We start from the raw sequence: 14476 nt of genomic DNA, 5'->3' as shown, positions 1-14476 counted from the left end.
GTGACAAATGGAGCTCAAGGAGAAGAGATCAGAGAAGATGGAGCAAGCATGAAACACTGCTCTGATGGTGCTTTTTCTCCTTTTCTCCTTACCCTTCCCACAGCTCTCATCCACTCCCTCCTTCCCCCACCTTTCCTGGTCACAAAGAAAAGAAGGGAAAAAGAATAAGGAGAATAATAAAGAGAAGGGATTTCTGGGAAAATCCCATTTTAAATGATATTTTCTTTTGAATTGAATAATTAATATTTTCTTTTGAATTGAATAATTGATAATTGCAGGCAGGTTGGGGGTAGGGGAGAGAGAGAGAGAGAGAGAGAGAGAGAGAGAGACAGAACATTTAAAAAAGAAAACTCACAAACTGCATTCCCAGCTCCAAATTGCAAAATGTCAAAGGGAGACATAAATAAAGACTTGTTCAGAATCCTAAGCATCTTCCTTATAGGTTCAAATAAAATACACTACAAATTTGACTACAGTTTGACTACAAATTTAACAATCCTTTCTGATCACACAGACTCTCCTCTAGTTTAGCTGGTTTTTTCTTCCTTTAACACTTTGCTCAGATGAGTCAGTTTTTCCTTTCTGCCTCAGCCTAAGGCAAAGCTCTGGTATTTAGTTTTTTTCCCATTATTTCTCTCTCACCTCCAATGTCTAAGTGCATTTTAACTCTAGTATTCGACAGCGCGGTGCCTTGAAGGAGCTCAAAGCATTCTGGGTAGAGGATTGAGCTACATGACACTCATTGACCTTAATGGGTATCACATGGCTGAAGTATCCACATGTTTCTTTGAAAAACCATCCTGGAATATTTTAACTGATTCAGTTTTAGTGAAGTTTTAAAGGCCAGCCCCTAAGAGAAAGATTTCAGTTCTTTTTTTTACCCAGGTGATCTTAACTAATGTTGCCACTGGGCCTACAGCCCTGGAAGGAACTATCCGAAACTCAGTAACAAAGTGGTTACTCTCCGTGTTTTAAGTTTCCAGTCCATTCTTTGTAGCTCATCAAAAAAATAAAGAGTACACTAAACTTTAGAGATACCTATTTTCACCACACCCATTTCTCCTTCCCCACACAGGCTGAAATGCCTTCACAATAGAAGGAAACTGATCCTTTGAAGAGAAAATTTAACAAATTTAGCATATTCTCCTATAAATTGAAGGGGAAAAATAATCTCTACCAGACGTTCAGCTTCTGTTCCTGGATCATTTTCTTAGGGAAATGTGATTTTCTTTTCCCTGCTGAGGGGAAATGTCAGGAATCATGACAGCCTGCCCTTTCCATTCCTCAGAGACCCTTGTCCAAATCTCCTGAATCATTCTGCCCCTCAGTTTACCTATCTGCAGGGCTGTCTTAATGCCCCAGTGAGCCCAGGGCTCATAAATTTTACGGGGCCCTCCAAATGACCTGTGATGTCATTATATCCCACTGCATAAGACTACTGATTTAACTGATTAGAGCCTGGGAGCCAATCCCTCTGCTGCTCCCCTGGCCTCTCTTATAGCCCAGCCTATTGGTAATACCTAGCAGGGCTATTGATATTTTGGGCCTAGGCCAGGGACTTCTTACTCAAGGCCACAGCTGGTCTGGCTCTGCCCATGTGGGCTCCCTTGCAGTAAGGGTTTGGAAGCAGGGATGGGGGCAGCATGGCATAGAAGATAGAGCACACCTAGGAGTCAGAAGGTCATGGATTCTAATTCTGCCTCCTCTACGTGTCTGCTGGGTGTCCTTGGGCAAGTCACTTCACTTCTCTGGGCCTCAGATACCTCACTGGTAAAATGGGGATTGAGACTATGAGTCCCAGATGGGACAGGGACTGTGTCCAATTCGCTTTACTTGTATCCACACCAGCACTTAGTACAGTGCCTGGCATAGAGTAAGCACTTAACAAATACCACAATTATTATCATTATTATTATCATTATTATTATTCTTAGAGAGCAAATGAGGAGTGATCCTCCACCCCTGTTTCTCCACCTGGAAGGCCTGTGGGCTCCCTCCCTTTATCCAATTTACTGGAGCTGAGCTGGAATCTTGAGGGGTGGGTTCTCAGGGCTGCAATTTCCATGTCCTCTTGTGTGCTGCCTCCAGCCACAGGCCAGAGGTGTAGGATGGGGAGGACTCCCGCTGCAGAAGGAGGAGTGATTGGGCAGAGGGATGAGTGCTCCATCTGGCCACTTTAGGCTCGCTTTTGCTGGAGGTAGAGCTGAGTGTCCCCTCTCAGGGTCACACCTGAAGAGTTTCCAGTACTCTACCAAGTCTCAGCTACGGGAGGGAGAGTCAAGCAGAGGCATAGCCATTCCATTACTAGCTTGGCCAGTGGCTAGCAAGTGGAAGGCAATCTGCTACCAGTCAAAACTCAACCATGCTGGGCAGCAGCGACACAGGAGAGAGTCGAGGGCGGAGATTCAAGTTTACTGTGTGGAAGGAGGAAATGGTAAGCCACTTCTGTATTTTTACCAAGAAAACTCTATGGATACACTACCAGAATGATTGCAGATGGAGAGCAGGGCATTCTGAGAGAGATGTGTCTGTGGTGTCGCTATGGATTGGAAATGGCTCGATGGCATAAGACAAGACAAGAGCTGAGTGTGGTGGCAGCTAGTTCAGGGGGAGTCATATTGTTGGGTGTTTGGGGAGCCTTGGTCCCAGCACAGGGAATCCTTGCATTAATCTGGCCAGGTCTATATGGCAAATTACAACAGTAATAAGAATTCTGAACATCCTTTTCAGGGTGCTTATATTCAAGAGATGTTCATGCAGGCTCAAAACAGGACTTAAGAAACATAAGATACTCCTTTTTTGACCCTCTCCCTCATGGCCCGTCTTTACATGATTTTCCTCTTGGCTATTAGTTCAGAAGTTGAGGTGCTCCCTCTCTCTTGCTAAAGATTCTTTCCTTTAACTCTAACTTTCTGATGCACCAGCCCACATTCTTTCTTTCTCCAGGGAGCTCCCATAATCTCCTCTCTTTTTATTCACTGTGTGCTCCTAAATGCTCATTCTCTCAGCTTTGCCAAGCCCTGCTTTTTGTTTTCTCTCTGAGTTGGAACGAAGTATTTAGAGGAGATTTGCATGCCCTAACCCCTTTTCCCATTTTTAGAATCAAACTGGGGAAAAAATCAGAGCACTTACCTTGTTTTTGTTGGGTTTTTTTGTTTTTCTATTTCATTTTCAGTCGCCTCAGTGTTCTTAAATTCTTTCTGAGTCTGAAAACCTGAGTCAGGGAATAGAAAGAGAGCTTGGTGTGTGTTTAGTAGTAGTTACTGAGCCTAGGTGAAATTTAGAAACCTATCAGAAAGTTGATGTTTGAAAATTCAAGTATTTGATGCTCACAGCCTCAGGCAGCTTAAAAGTAAAGCCAGAGTACAATGGACATGAGGCAAGTTCAAGTGGAATTTCTTCTTAGTTATTTAAATGACCCAAAAGACACTCCTGTTGATGGGACATCTAGTATCGTATCAATATTCCTTCATAGTTGTATATAAGCATATGTGCATGTATTTCCTTTCAAAGATGAAGGAACTGAAGGTGAGATAGTAGTCATGCAGGTCACCATTTCTGTCCCCTGTCTTTGCATCCCTGTAGAGAATATCACAAGCTCCTAGCTTTAGCATTGTCCTTGACTAATCTCTCTCATTCCACCCACATATTCAATCTGTCACCAAATCCTGTGAGGTCTACCTTCACAACATTGCCAAAATCTGCTCTCTCCTCTCCATCCAAAACTACTACCAGGCTAAACCTAGCACTTATCCTATCCTGCCTTGACTACTACATCTGCCTCCTCACTGACCATCTGGCCTCGTATCTCTCCGCACTCCAATCCATAATTCACTTTGCTGCATTTTCCAACCAAAATGTTCAGGCCAGCTCTCCCTACTTCTCAAAAACCTCTAATGGCTATCCATCCACCTCCGCCTCAAAGTGAAACTCCCTACCATTGGCTTTAAACCACTCAATCAGCTCACCCCATCTTACGTCACCTCACTGATCATCTACTACAGCCCAGTCCCCACACTCCACTCTTTTAGCCCCCACATACTCACCATGTCTATCTTGCTGATGACCCCTTTCCCACATCCTCCCCCTAGCTTGGAACTCCTCCCCCTCCATGTACACCAGACCACTGCTCTCTCCACCTTCAAAGCATTATTAAGGTCACATCTCCTCCAAGAGGCCTTCCCAACTAAGTCCTCTTTTCCCCAGCACTCTCTCCCTTCTGCATCATCTATGCACTTGATCTGTGACCTTTGGACATTTGATACTTGTCCCACCCCCAACCCCACAGCTTGTTATAGGCAGGGAACTTGTCTGCTACTTCTGTTATACTGTACTCTCCCAAGCACTCAGTACATTGCTCTGTAAATACCATAGATTGAGTCTGCAAAGACAAAACACTATTCCACATTGGGTCTACACAAGATGGTTCTTTGCTGGCCCGAGGTACTTGCCCCATAATATGCACCTCACTATTTTAAAGATGGCTTCCCGGCAACTGTATCTTCACAAAGCCTCCATTGGAGAAGAGCAACCCTCATCCAACAGCTTCCTGCCAGCTTGCTCAGCAGAAAACATGTCCATCAACTCTATTATATTGTAGTCTACCAAGTGCTTAGTTCAGTGCCCTGCACAGAGTAAGTGCTCAAAAAATACTATTGATTGATCGATTGAGTTTTCAGGAGTCTCTCAACAGCCAGTCCACTACTACATCACATTACTTAAGATTTCAATTCACTGTGACTTTAAATGCTTCCTTGTCCACACCTCTCTTTCCCCACTTCACTTCACAAGGCAGCAGCTCCCTGGCTATCCTGCTCTGACTCACTGTCCTACCTTGTTCCTCCAGCACAGCAGTGAGTTGTGAGAATTACTTTAATTCTCTTGAACCCACTGTATTCAAGGACTTCCCAGTTGTTAAATTATCCCATCATTTGATGTTGACTGGATTCATGGGTGGTGATGATGAAACTGCCCTAGAAGCTGGAGGTGTATTTATAGTCAGTCCAGGTCTCACGGTGAAGTAAAAGATTGGACATCCCTCCAGCATCATAGATCTTCATTTGGATGCCACAGTATCACCAAACTTTGCCTGTTTTCATTCTGTTTTCTATTTCTTTGTAACTCCACAGGATACTGGATAGAGCTGTCTAAGCTGTGGAATTTGGAGATGGCATTAAATAGTGTGCTGCTGGTTTAAAGTTTGGTTGTGTGATGGTGTAGGGTATAGGCTCCTATATAATGTTGGCTTTGCAGTACTATGTTTGAGGATTGTCTGAATGGGCACACGGTTTGCAGTACTGGGTCAGTCCATCCACCTGCACCAATAAGATAGAATATCTTCTCTAGCAAAGGTCTCTTTGACAATGAATGAATGAAGCAATCAATCAGTCATATTCATTAAGCACTCACTGTGTGCAGAGCACTGTACTAAGTGCTTGGGAGAGTACAATATAACAGAGTTAGTAGATATCTTCCCTTCACAGAATGAATAATGAAGGTAGCTCTCATGTAATAATGATAATAATAAAAATAATAATAATATTTATTTATATATTCATGTATTTAAAGAAGTGTAATACCATGGTCAGCATCTCTATATGTTTGGTAATAATTAACAATATGGAGGCAAACGTTCACAAGAGGCAGCATGGCCTAGTGGAAAGAGCCATGGACAATAATACAGGAGACCCAGGTCTTCATCCCAATTCTGCCACTATATGTATGTCACTGGGCTGTATGTCACTGGGCAAGTCACCGTCTCTGGGCTCCAGTTTCCCCATCTGTAAAATGGGGATAAGACAGACTGTGAGCCCTGTGTGGGAGAGAGACTGTGTCCGATCTGCTTGTCAGCTGTGTAACTTTGGGCAAGTCACTTAACTTCTGTGTGCCTCAGTTACCTCGTCTGTAAAATGAGAATTAAGACTGTGAGCCCCAGGTGGGACAACCAGATTACCTTATATCTACACCAGCACTTAGAACAGTGCTTGACATATTCATTCATTCATTCAATCGCTTTTATTGAGCACTTACTCTGTGCAGAGCACTGTACTAAGCACTTGGGAAGTACAAGTTGGCAACATATAGAGACAGTCCCTACCCAACAACGGGCTCACAGTCTAGAAGGGGGAGACAGACAGTAAGTGCTTAACAAATACCATCGTCATCATTATCATCATCCAACCTTGTATCTACCTCAACACCTCAAGTGCATCATAACTGTCATAATAATAATAATAATGACATTGACAAATTATAAATGGATCCACTTGGTCCAGTCTCTCCAAAGCCTGGATTTAATGAACATCAAGTAGGACTTGGAGGAGAAGCAAGGAGTAGGAGGATGGAGGATATTAGAATGGGAATGAGCCTTGAAAAGAATTGAAAGTCTTAATTCTGGTATAAACAGAGAGACTTCAGCAGTGGGTACTCAAACCTGTCTGAATTAATTCAAAGAGGAAACTCAGATTGCAGTGTGTATGTTTTACACACCAGAGTCTCCCTCTCATCTGCTCCCATGTTAGTGAACTTTCTTTCTTCTGTACTCATCCTCTCCAAATGACTAAAGCCAAGAACATATCGGATGTGACTCTTTGTAAATCCTGCCCACATCATGGTAGCACTCTCCTTCACCCCCTCCAATGTCAGAATGTGAAGCTCCTCTTTCTTTCTGGCTCCTAATGGCTGCTCATCTGGAGCAGGGATGAGAGGAGAGAGGGATAAGAGGAGGAAGGCAACCTCCAAGCCAGGGATGAGAACGAGAGGTTTGCTGCAAGCAGAACCTACTGCTACATTGCAGAAGCAGGGGAACAAAGAGAGGAGAAAATGAATGAATACCCTTTTACTCCCTAACAATGAAAGGTAGCCAGAACATAGCCTTGTCTGTTTCCTTTTGCTTTGAAAGAAAAGAGAGAACATTAACAGCAATTGGGGTTCAGAGCATTGCCAGTGAAGAGTTAAAGAACAAGTGCCTCTTTTCTGGTCCCCAGTTGACCCTTTTCAAACTCTAGAGCCCAACTAATAGAACAGTGGCAGTAATGGGAGAGGTGATTCCGACTGGGAGTCCCATATGAGATAGGGACTGGGTCCAACCTAATTAACTTGTATCTACCCTAGAGCTTGGAACAGTGTTTGACACATAGTAAGTGCTTAATAAATACCAAAAGAAAACAAATAACCAAACAAAAAGTGATCAGCCTCATTTGAGACATAAAATGAATTTAGAATTGGATGAAACAAAGCTGTATTTGAAGTTGGGGGCAGAGGGGGAGATCTACTTATTTGTTTTTTTTAATGGGGATGACTTTTTTGTAAATGGGTAAGGGGATGGGTATGGACCAGACAAAGGTGGGAAGAAGAGTTTGTTTCTGGAGACCAAACCTAACCTTTTTCTGTGAGAATAGCTGCCCCTTTTCTTTAGATTACCCATGAGCTTCCTTGGCAGACCTCTTCATTAACATCTTCAACACATGTGCAAAGGTAGCGTTATGTGATTGACTCAGGGATACCCTTACCCCATTCACTCCTAGGTCTGGTGCCAAAGTTTTTTTCAGCTGGCTGCACTCTGGGCAGACCACTGTACTATTTGTCAGGATTTACTACACCAAGATGTCTGCAGAAAGACTTAGTCATGCTCTCCACCTCCATCCTTTATGCACGTCAGTCACACATATGCACCTCATACACAAAACTACTCCTCCTTTCAAGTTTGCTACACTCCAAACATTTAAGCCTTTTTAAGTAGTCCTGGGCAGAAAGTCAAATACTGAACTCTTTGTAGAATCTGGTTGTAATTAGGTAATTAATAATAGAGGGAAGAAAAATCTAAATGGAAGCTTTCCTTAGTGGGAGGAAATAATTATATATAGCTTTTGATATATGAGCTGAATCAGCCCTCTAAGGGGAGATATAGTGTCATTCATGAAAGCCAAAAATCATATGGGCTGTCCTACAGACAGAGGTAGGTTTACGAGAGTGAGAGAATCCAGGAACTGGGCAGATACATAGCAACAGGTTCATTTTTCTTCTTGATCTGCAGGCATGAAAACTTCCCTTTATTCCATGACCCCAGCAATGCCTTATGATAGGAGATTAATTCCCTATTGTGGATTCAAACCATCTGGGACTCAAAAATGCACAATATACAAGAGCAGTTCAGCTACCTGAGTCATATTTGCTGGTCTGCCTCTACAGCTATAAGACTGTCAGAAGCAGAAGTTGGAGTAATTGGGCAAGTAGGCAGAAGGCCTGGGTTTTAATCCCAGTTCCACCACTTGCCTGCTGTGTAACTTTGGGCAACTCAGTTTATCTGGGCCTCAATTACCTCATCTGTAAAATGGGGATTAAGACTGTGAGCCCTATGTGGGATATGGATTGTGTCCAACCTGATTATCAATCAGGGGTATTTATTGAGTGCCTAACTATGTGCAGAACACTATTAAGCATTTGGGAGAGTACAATACAACAGAATTAGTGGTTATGATCCCTGCCAATAATGAGTTTATATCTTTTATTTATCCCAGGGCTTAGTACAGTGCCCGACACTTAGAAAGTCCTTAGCAAATACCATTTAAATAAATGTTGTGGTCAGTAGCAGAAGGAGATCAAAAACACCAACAATATATTATTTCCCCAGAAAAGGCAACAGAATTTTAATCTGTGTTGGCTAAATGGGGAAAGCATGTGACCCAGATAAGTGACAGTGTTCTTCTTTGTATTAGGTTGGTCTGTGCCCCAACAGACCTCAGATATCTACTCTGTTCCTGCATCACAAAAGAAAAACCAACTTTAAGTGGGTACCTGAGCCAATATCTTGATAGTCATTCAGTGGAATCAGAATTGGGTACCTAATTCTTTATCTTAGCCAATCATTCAATCAATCAATCAATGGTATTTATTGAGAACTTACTGTATGCAGAGCACTGTACTCTGCACTTGAGAGAGTATGATACAAAAGAGTTGTTAGAAACATTCCCTGCCCGCAGCAAGCTTTCAGGACTAGCCTGAATCAATACAGCCTTTCTCTGGCTTTAAGCTTCATGAAAGTAAGGAATGAACTAACGGGGCCTTGGAAATTATCTACAAGTAGAAGAATGGAGGTGATTTATGGCAGGCATTCAGATTCAGTTTTCCCTGTCCAGAAAGCAAATTAATCCTGCAAGGCTGCCATGGCAACACCTGCTCACTAGGGAAGTGATCTCTTTAATGGGAAATTAAGTTAAAAATCCATCTGAGACTTCTCTAGATAAGGGGTGGGAGTTTGACTTCCATTAATGGCTTTTTTTTAGGCTTTAGAATTATGCTTTAAGTTGTCAGGACTCAGTGGATTTGACTTGGAGCGACGGAATTGGCTCTAGGTCAAAGATTTTAAGCTCAGGTCAGGAAAACCTGTTTTATTTTTGGGAGTTTCAGTTTTACCCCAAACGTCATCAGAAATACACTGGGTAGTACATTGTTGAGGGGCTACTTGGAGTGTAGTGAAAAGCAAAAAGAAATCAGAGAAGCAGCATGGCTCAGTGGAAAGAGCATTGGCTTTGGAGTCAGAGGTCATGGGTTCGAATCCAAGCTCCGCCACATGTCTTCTGTGTGACCTTGGACAAGTTACTTAACTTCTCTGAGCCTCAGTTCCCTCATCTGTAAAATGGGGATTAAGACTGTGAGCCCCCTGTGAGATAACCTGATCACCATGTATCCCCCTCAGTGCTTAGAACAGTGCTTTGCACATAGTAAACGCTTAACAAATACCATCATTATTATTATTATTATTTTCACTAGATTTGCCAAAGACATCCAGTTCTCTCGGTCAATCAATCAATTAATGGGATTTAGTGAGTGCTTACTGCTTGTTGAGCACTGTAATAGGTACTTGGGAGAGTTTAATACAACAGAGTATGTAAACACAATCCCTGACCACAAGGAGCTGACAGACTAGAGGGAAAGGAGAATATTTCCAGTATTTAGTGCAATGCTTTGTACAGTAAGCAATTAATAATGCAAATGAATGAATAAATGAATATTTGCTCAGCTCAGACCAACTTAGACCCAAACTGATATCACAACACACTGACCAACCTAAGAAAGAGATTTAGTTTTCATCCAACATCATTTCAAATTTTTTTTCTGGAAATATTGAAGTGTGGCAGGTCCCATTAATATGATCCCAACGACCTAAAATGGATTCAATTACAGTGGATAGGAATTACAGGAAGCATGCCTCAGCCTTCTTGAAATGATTTCTGAATTCAGAAAGTTGTATCCAAATTTCAGAGAAATCAAAGATTTGACTCCTATGAAGCAGAGGATGGTTGTTGCCTGTCACCCTTCTTAATTCAATTGAGAAAGTCTTCCTAGCAGTCATCCATACTGAGTAGAGGCAATTGTTCTAGAGGGAGATGAGAGAACTAAGTGAAGAGACCCTGGATCAGACATTCCCTACCTACTCTTCCTGCCTTTCTTTACGATCCTCTGGAAATGCAGGCAGGTAGGCTGGGAATGGCTGAAGAAGAAAGAAGTGAGAAGCTATCAGAGCAGACACCAGGTTGTCAATGTTTCTGGCCAGTTCAGGATCTTCCTTCTTCAGCTTCAGCTTGATGAGGGCCAGGGAAGCAGCTTGGCCTAGTGGAAAGAACATGGGCCTGGGAGTGAAATGATATGGGTTTTAAGTCCTAGCTCTGTCAACTGCTTGCTCTGTGACCTTGGGCAAATCACTTAACTTCTCTGTACCTCAGTTATCTCATCTGTAAAGTAGAGGTTAAATCCTCCTCCCTCCAGCTTGGACCTGAGCCCCATGTGAGACAGGGACTGTGACCACCTGATAAATTTGTATTTACCCCGGTGCTTAGAACAGTACTTGCCACATAGTAAGCATTTAAGAAATACTATTTAAAAAGAGGAAACTCCTCTTTCTTATCCCACAATGGTCTCTCTCTCTCTTTCTCTTTATGTAGAGCAGGTAAGAGAACAGGCAAGGACTTACGAAGGCACACAATAATGTAAATATTGTTAGGGTGGAGATAGCCATATAAAACTCCAACCACTCCTAATATGGGTCATAGAAGCAGCCAAGCAACAAAGGAAAACACTTGGATTCAGTACGGGAACAGGAGAACTTGGATTTTGCAAGCCAAAATCCTATCTGATTGTGTGGTCAACCCTATTTGTCTAGGAAAGGATATGTTTAGGTTTGGTTCTGTCATTTTTATGGCAGCATCATATGTCAGATAACATGACTTTCTCAAGGGCAGGTCGCCTTTTATTTCTGTCATATCTTCACAAACACTTGGTACAGTGTTTGGCTCCATTAATGCTCAACAAATGTGTTGAAGATATTAGCAAATGATGGTTAATTATATTATCCAAAGAAATTTGCATAAGCAGCAGTTAGTATTTATATGTAATTTCTCATGACATGGGAGGGATTCTCATAACCTGCAGTGATCTTATTAGTCTGCACACTGTTATCAACAGCATTTTCTCCAAATCTCAAGGACAAATGTGTATGTAATTGGGATGTATTTTGAGCTTAACAAATTGGCTTATAGTATTATTTGCTGCTACAGTGGGAGAATACTGCATGCAGTTTAATACCTAAAACATGACTGCAAACAGGTTGTCAGTTAATAGTCATGGAGAAAATCTTGGTTCAGGTTGTGCTGGTGTAAGTGAGACCAAGAAACTGGAGATTCCAATTCCAAAGTACTTGGAGAAGGTTCAACGATTAAATGATTAAGATGATTAAAAGGTTGGGAAATGAGCCCTGTAAGCAAAAGCCAAGGAATCAGGGTTGTTTAGCCTGGAGAAGCAGAGACAAAGGGAAGTGATAACAGTAATCAAATACATGGAGGAATTTTCTCTGGAAGCTGGTGAGCAGCTGTTCAGCGTATCTAGCAAGGGGAAGGCACAAGGGAAAACCCTGAAACTGCAGCAGGAAGGATTTAGGGTAGATCCTAAATCAGAAAGGGTGCCATGACTTCAAAGGGTGTGAGACACAACCCTGGAAGAAGTCACCAGAATGTGTGAGACTGCATGTACATTTCCTCAAAAGATAGGGAGAGTCCCCATTCTGTTTTTCTTTCCAGTCCTAGTCTTTAAGAACTTCTTCTGCTTATCCAACCTAAACCTTCTCTGGAGGAGGTTATTTTTTTAATGCAACCTGTTTATCTTTTTAATTTAGACAACGATCTTCCCAGAAAAGGTAAATGCAATCCCACCTGTAGTTAGAGGTTTGCCTAGGTGATCTCTCGAGTTCCCTTTCAGCCCTATGGTTTTATGATCTGTATTGCCAAGTTAGCATGCTTTGGTAGAACTGAACTAGTCTTATTTGTATAGGGGAAGAAGAGACTTGGAGCCAATCATTTTCCTTTTGAAGAATCCCTGTGTCTTCAACAGCATTTTCACTGCCAAGGAAATCTGAGTCCGAGTCTAAGGCTGAGCATGAGTTATCAGTGAGCATTGACTCGCCATTGGCAGTAGCTGCAATGATAGCGCATCTACTGTGAGCAGAACACTGTGCTAGGCACTTGAGTACATATGTCAGAAGCAAATACATAGTCCCTACCCTCAAGGAGCTCATAAGTTCCTTATTTAATACTCTCATGATGAGATTCATTATTTGGAAGTACACCCGTGTAAGTTTTATACTATGTGCTTCAGACATTTCCAAAGGGATTAGAAATCTACTCTTGCATTGTACTCTCCCAAATGCTTAGTTCAGTCTTCAGCACACATTAAGCCCTCAGTAAGTACCATTGACTGATGGATTGATTACTCTCGTCATATTCCTAGAATGGTGCCTAAGAAATCCCAGAAATTATGAAAGCTTTCCTTCTCTGAGGATATCTTCCCTCATAGCTTTACCAAAGTGTACTCTCACCCTCTACTAGTAGTACAGGAGAGATCCAGGGTAAGGGAAGAGAACAGTCTGGTCCTGGGGTCATTTTACCTGGGGGAAAGGAAGTCAAGAGATGACTATGAGTGAATCCAAAGGATGAAGTGAATCCAAAGGATGAGAGCAAAAGGTTTGCTTACCAGCTGTTCTACACCTCTACCGTACAGAATGAGAAGAAGCAAATTTACCCTGCAGCAGGGCAAAAGGAGGTTAGGTCAACTGAACAATAAGGTTCGTCCAACGTGTGACTGAATGATCCAAGGATTTTTGCAGGCTCTCCTTGTCTGGTCTGTAAAAAATAAGTTGGATGTGCATGTTGGGTGTGGTTCTGCCTGAAGCCAAGGAATTGCTCTAGATGTCATGAGAGCCCCACCCAACCCAGTGATTACGTCCAGTAGACACGCGTGAAAAAAGCCAAAGTGACTCAGCACTTCAGGTACATGTCCGATCAGAAATTCACCTCTGTCCTTTCTTTCCCCCTTCTTTTCTAGACTGTCCGGTGTGTCTGAGGCTGAAATAGAATTGGGATGAAACCAAGTTTATAGCTTCTAAAACCTTAACAACCTCAAGGAAACTGGTCCAAGGGACCATGCTTGACCTCTCGGCTCTAAACTCACCCAGAGAACTGAGAATGAGTGGAAAATCAGTGCCAAGGCTAACGATCCCAAACTTCACTGCATCTCTCCCAAGAGACATTCCAGAAAAGAGAAGTGATGGACATGTTCGCCTTGGCGGCTGTTGTTGCTGTTGTTATTATTATTGTTCTGGGATTGTTTTTGGAAAATCTTGATTCAGGAACACATTTATGACAAATCTTGGTTTAGGAATTTTCCCCTTTACTGTGTTCTTTTTTAATGTATATTTTTTTAATAAAAATGAATTTTTGTACAGTTCTGTCTTAACTGGACCAAGGCTCTCAGAAAAAAAAAAAAGTGGATCCCCCATTCCTTTCCAAAAGTCCTGCATGATTATTTCAAGTAAGCCTGGAATTCACAATCTCACACCCTCCACTTTTTTTGTTTCCCTCCATGATTTGCTCCGCTCTGCTTTTCCTTTTGGTATTTTCTGTTTCAGTGTATATGTTGCTTATTTGTTTTATTTATTGAGATATTTTAACAAGCTAAGAGACTGCAATGTTGCTGTGTATACTGCTTCTCTTACCTATAATAATAAAAATGTCATGCAACTACCTGTCTTTGTTTCTTGATTTATTTATTTTTTTTCATTTTGTGGAAGAGAGATCATTTGAAAAGTCTAAGCAATGGCCGTAAAGTTTTTGTTTTGTATCTTTTGGGGTGTTACTTTGAATGTGTCTGGAAAACTGGAGTACTTAATTTCAATCTCAATTTCAAGCCTTCAAGATGACTTCAAAGAGCTACAATGTTCCCTATATTGGAAACCTAAAACTTTGAACTTTATTTTAACTGGAAGAATAAAAAAATTTCCCCTGTGCCTCTCCCACGCTACACTACTACTCCTTTCTTCAAAACCTTAAACTTCTAAGGGGAAGCAGTATGGCCAAATGGAAAGAGCAAGAGCCTGGGAGTCAGAGGACCCAGGTTCTAATCCTGGCTCTACCTCTTTCCTGTTGTG

At 42.0% G+C, this 14476-nt stretch overlaps 1 protein-coding gene across 1 annotated transcript in view; it reads left to right on the top strand.

The window, feature by feature from the left end:
• Positions 1–14072, top strand: part of TWIST2 (twist family bHLH transcription factor 2) — a 79393-nt gene extending 65321 nt beyond the window's left edge. Inside the window, exon 2 of the mRNA XM_038749347.1 lies at positions 13375–14072. The gene's annotated coding sequence lies outside the window, so the exon portion shown is untranslated. The remainder of the gene's footprint in view (positions 1–13374) is intronic.
• Positions 14073–14476: the final 404 nt, after the last annotated feature.

This window comes from Tachyglossus aculeatus, chromosome 7 (genome assembly GCF_015852505.1).
Source record: "Tachyglossus aculeatus isolate mTacAcu1 chromosome 7, mTacAcu1.pri, whole genome shotgun sequence".
In the NCBI taxonomy this organism is placed as follows: Eukaryota; Metazoa; Chordata; class Mammalia; order Monotremata; family Tachyglossidae; genus Tachyglossus; species Tachyglossus aculeatus.
This window is presented reverse-complemented; position numbering and strand designations above follow the sequence as displayed.